Source organism: Bison bison, unplaced genomic scaffold (assembly GCF_000754665.1).
Source record: "Bison bison bison isolate TAMUID 2011002044 unplaced genomic scaffold, Bison_UMD1.0 scf7180017864079, whole genome shotgun sequence".
NCBI lineage: Eukaryota > Metazoa > Chordata > Mammalia > Artiodactyla > Bovidae > Bison > Bison bison.
The window spans coordinates 1,730,673-1,738,897 of record NW_011494651.1 but is presented as its reverse complement, the minus strand read 5'-3'; positions in this window follow the sequence as shown (position 1 = coordinate 1,738,897).

Genomic DNA, 8,225 nt, shown 5'->3' with positions numbered 1-8,225 from the left:
ACCCCCCCACCCCAGCCGGCCTTGGCATTCTAACCAGTGTCCCTTGACGTCACATCTCGCCATCTCTGTCAACCAATTAAAACTTGCCCGTTGTCATAAAAATATATATACTTTTTATGCCATTGGTAAATTCAAAAGTTCCTCGTGGGCCCTGCTTCCCAGGAAACTTCATTCCACACTGGACTGCCCAGGCAGGGGGTACCCGCCATGGTGCCAGGCTGGGCTGGGGCAGGCGGAGCAGCTCAGGCCAGGGCCTCCCTTGCCCACCAACCCACCTAGGAGGCTCCCTAGGCCCACCCTGACCTTGGCATTGAATCGTGCTAGACACACACACACATGACTGCCACCACCGCATGACATATACGATGTGGGGAGGAGGAAGGGAAGGAGGAGGGAAATAGGATGGATTAAGAAATCTTCCAAAATTACTTTCTTGTGTGTTAGAATCTTCCTAATGGCCTCTTCTTTGTAGGGACAGACATTCCACCCCCCACCCCCATCCCCAGCCATGAGAAAATTCAGTTTTAGAGAGTGGAGTGGAAATGTTTTCTGGTTAATCTTTTCACCGAAACCCTGACCAACTTTCACTTTCTACGGCTGCTGACACCAAGAGAGAGGGCCCAAGCTGGGGTGGCTCCACGATGGGGTGGGTTTTGCTCCTGCTCCGAGGAAGGTCCGAGGTGACCCTTCCCAGCTTCCAGGGCTGTGGGGTCCCCTTGGGAAGCCCAGGAATTCTGTGCTCCCCTTCCTCAGAAAAGGACTCCCAGCAGCCGTAGCCACGTTCCAACAAGACGGCAGGAAAAACCAATCTCTCCTTAGCGCAGTCCTTTATAATTTTCTCCACTATGACAGTTCCCAGCCCTGACCAGGACATGTGGGGGAAGAGGGCACATTCCCACGAGATGAGCACTGCAAGGCGCCCCCGCCCAAGCCACACAGACCCTGCCGTCACCCCCTCCTGCTCTGGCCACACCAAGGAAGAACCCGACCACTAACTGCCATTATAAAGTCCCCCTTTCCCCATCTTTACTGTATGGTTCAACTCCTTTATAAAAAACATATTAAAGACATTTTGTGGTTTAGCAACTTGGGGACTCTAGAGCAACAGAAATGCCTCAGAAACCAGGCTGGATACAGAGACCTAAACACTGGACGTACCGGGCCCTTTTAATACCAAATCTCTGTTTTTCCAAAATAATGAGCAAGCTTGGTAAGGACCAAATGGAGATTTTGAAAATAAATATCTGGTGACTCTTCTCACGGAAAACCATTCCCAAGTGCAAACTCCAGAAAGGCTGCATACCTTTGAGATAAATTCACACACACACACACACACAGACAAATACTATAACCAATACATTCAACCACCACGCTATAATCTATTTATAATCACTCTCCTAAACACTATAAATATTATAACTAATGTGATATATGTTGTGTGATTAAATGGGTGGATTAAAACACTGAATTTAAAAAGCCACAAAGAAAAAGATTATCTTCCATTATGCCACTTACAAGTCTTGTTCCATTGGCACAAATACCGATTTGACAACTATATCATTATGAAGGCAATGACTAAATGCCAAGATATTAGCTTTGTAATTTTCACCTGAAATCATTGTATAATCGTACTGGCTTGCTAATCTTTTTATTAGCTGTTTTTTTTTTTTTTCTTGCTCTCACACACAGTAATAAGTTAATTTTTCCTCCTCCCAATTTTTATTTGGTAAAACAAGAAATTGGGTGAGTCAGAATAATATTCAAGAACACACACTTTTTTATCCTCTCTATGCTTGGCAAGGATTTACATATAATTTGGTTGCAAATTCAGAAATCAAATTCTGCTTTACGTAAGGAAAATAACAGCATTCCTGTTGTTCTGTTGGGTATTTTTTAAGGTTTCAGGTTTGTAAAGTCTTTTTCCAACTCGCTATCATATTGGATTATTCAGAGTAAATAAATTTTAAAAGGGCGCTCACATTAGCAAAGAGGAAACATGGAAATTGACTTTGTTGGGTGAATATTCTGATGAACAGCTTTCTTGGAGGAAGAACCTGGTCTCTTGCTTGTGGGCTGCACCATGCCCGTGGTCAGATATTTGAAAAATAAGTCATAGGAGGGCTCTCGCTATACCAGGATGTTTATAGTATCAGCCTTATACAGTTATTTTTTCCTGATTTCTCCCAAGATGTGCCTAATGGGAATGCGGCCGGCCACTTCCTGCCGTGCCCAGCACAGCTTTCGGCCACAGTCCAGCCTCGCAAGGCCGGGTCGCTTGAGTTTGGTTTCCCTGTTCTTAACCTAGCGACACTTAATACTTTAAAATTTTCGGTGTCCAAAGCATTAGCAGGACTTGGTAAACAGATGCATTTAATCTAATTAAAGTAAGCAGGATGGAGTGTGAGTGAAAACTTACATGTTCACTTGGGTTTTAGACGTTCGACTTGCCCACCCCAAGGCTCTGATGCTTTAAAAACTAGCCCAGTAAACCGGAGGTGGCCAGTTTGCGGCCGCTCGTGGGTCAGATGCCACCCTTCCAGTCATCCCAGACAGTGCCCTTTTGGGCAGCCTCTGCAGAGCTCTGGGCACCGTGCGGAAAAGCAGCCCTGGCTCCCTGTTTTCTTTTCCCTTTTGCCTTTGTCACAGAGCAGTTTGTAGGTTTGGGATTCCATTTTGATCCATCTATTTCGTAATAACTTGTACCCTTGCTTTCTGAAGCCTTCATTTTAACTCTCAATTATTTACCTGCAAACCTATTAGCATCAATTTACCTTAGGTAAGCTTTTTTTTTTTTTTTTTATAGAGGGGACAGAAGCCTTCAGGTGAGTAAAACAGTATGGTCTCAGGGTGGTTAAGGAAAAGTGAGCAAGTATCCATAGAAAGGATTCTTTCCTTCCAAACGTAAAGAAGCATTTTTCAGAACCTTTTGCTTTAGGTTACTTGGTTTTTGAGTTAACGAACAATAGAAAGGAACTCTGGGCACGGGACAAGCATCTCTGAGGGACAGAGCACAGGGCAGGATACTGCATTGGTAGCCAGCCCTCGTCCCCACAAAAAAAGCATGCTGGCAGGGCACTTCTGTGTTTTCTTTCTTTTTTAAAAAAATATACACACACAAAGAACAGACTCGGTGTGCCCGCTTCCGACAGCGATGCGCGGCTGACGGGCGGAGCGCCACACCACGCAGCCACCTGTCTGGTCAGAAAGCTTCTGTGAGTGGCTGTTTCATCGTATTAAACACACTTTGGAAATCTACATGTTCACGTCCGTAATGTCACCTGTGCGTGTGTATCAAAAAAGTCTATTAACCCCGAGGCCATTCTTTAAGGAGTTAATATTTTTCAATTATAAGGAGAGCATCCAAAACCTAGAAGTCTAAAATAAGTGTGTGTTCGATCATGGATATAAATATGTGAATATACTGTATATAATACATATGTGTTAGTATGAGAAATTTCCTCTTACCAATGAGAAATTACAATGCATCTTTTCCATTCCAAAATAGTAAGAAGCACAAATCAGAAAATACGAATTAAAGAAGATGGGCCAGTATCCCTGGTTATATATGCATGTTTCAAATGCCAAAGCTATATTCCTGGCTTCCTATAAGGAATGAGAAAAAGCACAGCACAAACTAAATTTTTTAAAACATCAAAATTACCTTTCAAAAAGATGTGGGTGATGAATTTATGTATTTAGGTTGCTCAATTCTGCAATTTCTAAAATGGAATCATCATAAATTGGGAAATTAACATTTTTCTAAAGAATTTATTGTGTGGCTCATAGCAATTTTTTTTTTTTTAGCAATTAAAGATATATTAGAATTTGAACTGTAACAGTTTCTGGTAGAAGGAGGTACTAATTTCCACAAGAACTAAAAGACATCAGAAAATCTGAAAAGAATTTCAGTCCCTCAGTTTTCAAGGAATGCCTTCCTTTCATGGTTGAAAAGTATCGATTTTTTGGAAGTACTTTTCATATCTTATCAATACTTTGTAGAGTCTGATAGTCATTATTAGTCATTATTCTTTTAGAATTATATCTAAGCAGAATTTAGCAATTAAGAATTGAAAGTAATTTTTAAAACTGTCAAATGTTTATATTTTTTTTAGTTTAAATAATGCTGAAATGCTAATGAAGATCATTATCGAATTCTTTTTCCTCCCCACAGACAAAATGGGAATTTTAATATCATTTCTTAGTCCTTCAGTGAGCTAGATAAATTATAACCCATCTAGAATAAAGAAAAAAAGAAAGGAAAAAACCCTGATTTAGAATTCAGATGGTTCACTGCTAAATTGCAAGGCATAGCAGGAACTTGTTTTTTAAATAAAGATTTCACAGATTACATCTTTAAAATGACTACAGCAAGACCTAAACTGCCCGCAAAATGAATCCATACAGAAAGAAGGACTTAGGGAACGGGAGTGTCAATTACAAATTGTTTGAAATTTGACCACACTGGTCTTATTTATTGAAATATTCCCATTTTTTTTTTAAACTCTAACATGATTTCACACAGCACAAGTACTTCACCTTATGCATAATGACAGTTTCATTTTCCTGACTATGTATAAATATTATAGTTTTTAGATCTGGTTAACAGAAAGATAATATTAAGGTTGGATTTTTCACATATGCCCTTTCTATAAAAAGTGAAAAAATGTCTCACCTAAATTTATCACTGCAAGACAAGATAATATTTAATGGCTGCAAAATAAAATACTAAAAAAGAAAGTCAGTGCTTTTGTTCTGTTTTGTTTCTTGCTATTTATAGAGCAACTTTTGGTGCAATTCCTAATTTTAAAGAAACACGAAGTTCATTTTTTTTTTTTAACCAAAAGAAAGAGGTCATGTAAGCAATCAGACAGTGGATGATATTAGACTTGAAAATAAGGGTCTAAATAATTTTTACATGATGAACATATATTTTTTAGATATATTTGAAAACAACCAGAGATGTGGACAAGCGTTTTCACGGCTGTGCCTGGCTTCCAACGATGTTCAGAGAGAGGGATTTTCAACTCCCGTCAATGTAGTTGCTAACGTTTCAGCCATTCACCCGTTTTTCAGCTCTGTATTCTAAACAAGCTACAAGATTCTGCTTCCAAAGTCCTTCCCAGACTCGGCGTCTGAGGGGAGGCTGTGGACGCGGGCACGGCCACCTCCTCCTCTCACTCACAACCTCTCCGAGATTGGCAGTCTCTCACACACACATTTCTAGGAGGACCCCAAGGCTCACCGGCAAACTTCTTGCGCTGGGAAAAAACTTCTCAGCGCACACCTGGATCTACAGCTTCGGAAAAATTAACCAGCTGTAGCCAAAAGCCAAAACACTCAACCACCCGAACACAGCCTGCGAGAAACACAGAGCTCTTTGACGTGACAAGAAGACTTATAAATAAAATAGCTCCAAGGCAGACAGGCTGAACGAGCCTTTCAAGACAGCCTGTCGCTGCCTCAAACTTGAATATTAGAACATTAAAACATTGGCAGCATGAAGATAATATCCTGGGACGTGTGCATGTGCGTGCACACGCGTGGACTCCCATGTATGTGTGTGTGTCCACGTGTACGTGTGTGTGTAGGGACATAGGTTTTGCGGCTCTTACAGCTTGTGGGCTCCCCTGAGGTCCTGGTGGCCAGCGCTGAGCCCAGAGGAAGGGCAGGCCCTACCTGTATTTTTGGGGGGATCACTCGTATCACGACACATGTGCAAACACCAAAAGCCAGTGAAAACATAACCTGCTGTAGGCATGAAGGACAGACCTCAGATATAGAAAAACTTTCCCTGTAATTAAAAAAAAAATTGTGTTTTGTGAATGGGAAACCAAGCTGACCTCATTCGGCATAGTCAGGACTAAAGCGGCCAGGCCAGCTTCGGGCAGTGCGGCTAGGGCCCGGGGCCGGGGCGTGTTCTCCGGCCTGTAGCTCTGAAGCTGGGTGAGCCTGATCCCTCACAGAGGAGGTCAGGCTGGGGTTCACGCCCCAAATATCACTACCTAAGCCAGGCTGGGTGAGGCTGCAGACAGAGCCGTGGACCCTGGGATGAACATGCCCAGGCACTCGGTAAAGATGCCAGGAAGAGGAGGGTCTCCAAGGCATGCAGTCCAATCCTCCAAATTGGGGCCATCTTGCTGACAGGATTGAAGGCCTTGAGGGCACCAGGATGCTTCGTATCTTGTCCAGACTCTCCCCACGCGCAGCCCACACCCGGCTCGCATCACCGCACAGGGTTTTTGATACAGTTCAAATCAACCAAAGCACCCCAAGCATTTAGTCAGTGCCAGGTATCACAAAACAGTTTCAGAAAGCAACGACTCAAAGTGAAGATTTTTGCTAAGGTAGCAGGATAGTATTTCGTGTGAGTGTGTAGCAAGCATCTCGTCACTTACAAGGCGAGTTCCGAACCCCGTCCCACGTGATCCTCACAGCCCGAGTGGCAGACAGAACAAGAATGGTCAAACCTCCTTAAAAACGAGAGAAACTGAGGCACATGTGGCTGGAACAGTGACTCTGGCCCAGCGTCGCAGAGGCCACACACACTGCTTCGTTATTTTTGCTTTTTCTTTTTTAACAGAAAATATCACCGCCACCCCTTCACACTCATGCACACTCAGGCTTTTATATATATGTGTGTGTGTGTATATATATATATATGTAAGAACAGTTCCCAGGAAAAACAGAGCTCCATTGAAATCTGGGTCCCAGGACTGCCTTAGCTGGCCAGCTTGGGCAATCTCCCGCCTTCCACAACCAGCTCTGGTCATCTGAGGCGTCCACCCTTCCCCGCCAGGTGCATCACCCTCAAAGCTGGGCTGGACCAACCAACATCCTGGTGTAAAATCGCACCCAAGCTGGGCCTGCCAGAGTCCTCGGAACAAAGCCGCCTCGCCTGAGCTGAGGGGTCAGAGTGCCCCCTGTTCACCATCCCTTTTGCTGGGGTGCCAACACCCCACAACCAGAGACTCCCCCACCACACAGCCAGGAAAGCGCCGAGCCCCCACCCAAGCCTTCCTTGGCTTCCGGCCCTCTGTGAACCCGGCAGGTCCCACCCCGTAGTCTCAATGTAAAAGGCCAAACGGGTGACGAGGACGGCCTGAGAGAACCTCAAAGCGAGCATCCCTAATGACCGGCTCCCCGTGGAGAGGCTCCAGGGGCAGCTCTTTTCTGGAGGGGTGGCCGAGGTCCCGTGCCCAGATGCCAGCGGTCTGCAGGGGCACATGCGTTCCCGTCAGATGGTTCCTGCTTCTCAGAAACGGGAAAGCACGGGGGAAACTGCCACGGTTCGGGAGGGGCCAGGACCACAGGGAAGGGGTAAAGAAAGAGGGAACCAGCTTTATTTGGGAAATGGTTGGACTGAAGGTGATGCCAGCAGGGCCAGTCGCCATGGTGTTGCCCTCTCCAGCAGAGACCTGCACCACGGGGAGAAGCTTCCTTAAGCGCCTGCCTCCTCCCGGGGCTCCTGGTACACGCTGACCCCACCAGATCACCCTCAGGACAGCAGGTCTTCCCCCAAAGCCAACTTCCATCTCAGAATATTGCACCCCACAAACGACCAGCTCAGAAACAAACTCAGCATTTTATAGTTTCCTCGGCAAAGCCAGGTGAACAAAACCCACAGAACACAATGAGGCACAGGCCAGAGGGTCTGGCTTGGCCAAGAACTTGAAGCCTCCGCCCTGTTCATTTTCAAAGGCAAAGTCTTCCAAGACTCCTTCCACTTGCTTTCTTTTTACACTTAATTACAAGAAAACAGGCTTAAAAAAGAAAAAAAGACAAAACGTTTAAAAATTTTTGAAAAAGGTTACAAGGCACTAAGTCTCAAAAGCTGCTTGGGATAAAAATTATAACCCTGTCCAGCATTGGAGGAAAAAACAAAGAACGCAGGGGACAACGCTCTAGCTGAGTGTCACCTCAACTCCTTCAGCACGTCCTGCCTGAGGGTTCACCTGGACCTGCCGGGGCCTCTGTAAGGCAGTGATTTGGAGGAGAAGGCAGGGCTGGGAGGGGTGGGGCCCGCATCCCAGAGCAGAAGCGTCGGAAGGTCCCTGTGTCCCCGCTGAGGACTCTGGACTAGGCCCTCCTGGAGCACCTCTGCTTTTCCGACGGCAGGATGCCCAGAGAAACCGAGGCGGGCAGAAAGGAAAACTTGGCACCGCAGACCCTCCTCCGCACCTCGGCGGGCGGCTTGCCGTCCCTAAAGGCCCTGCCGAGGCGCCTCC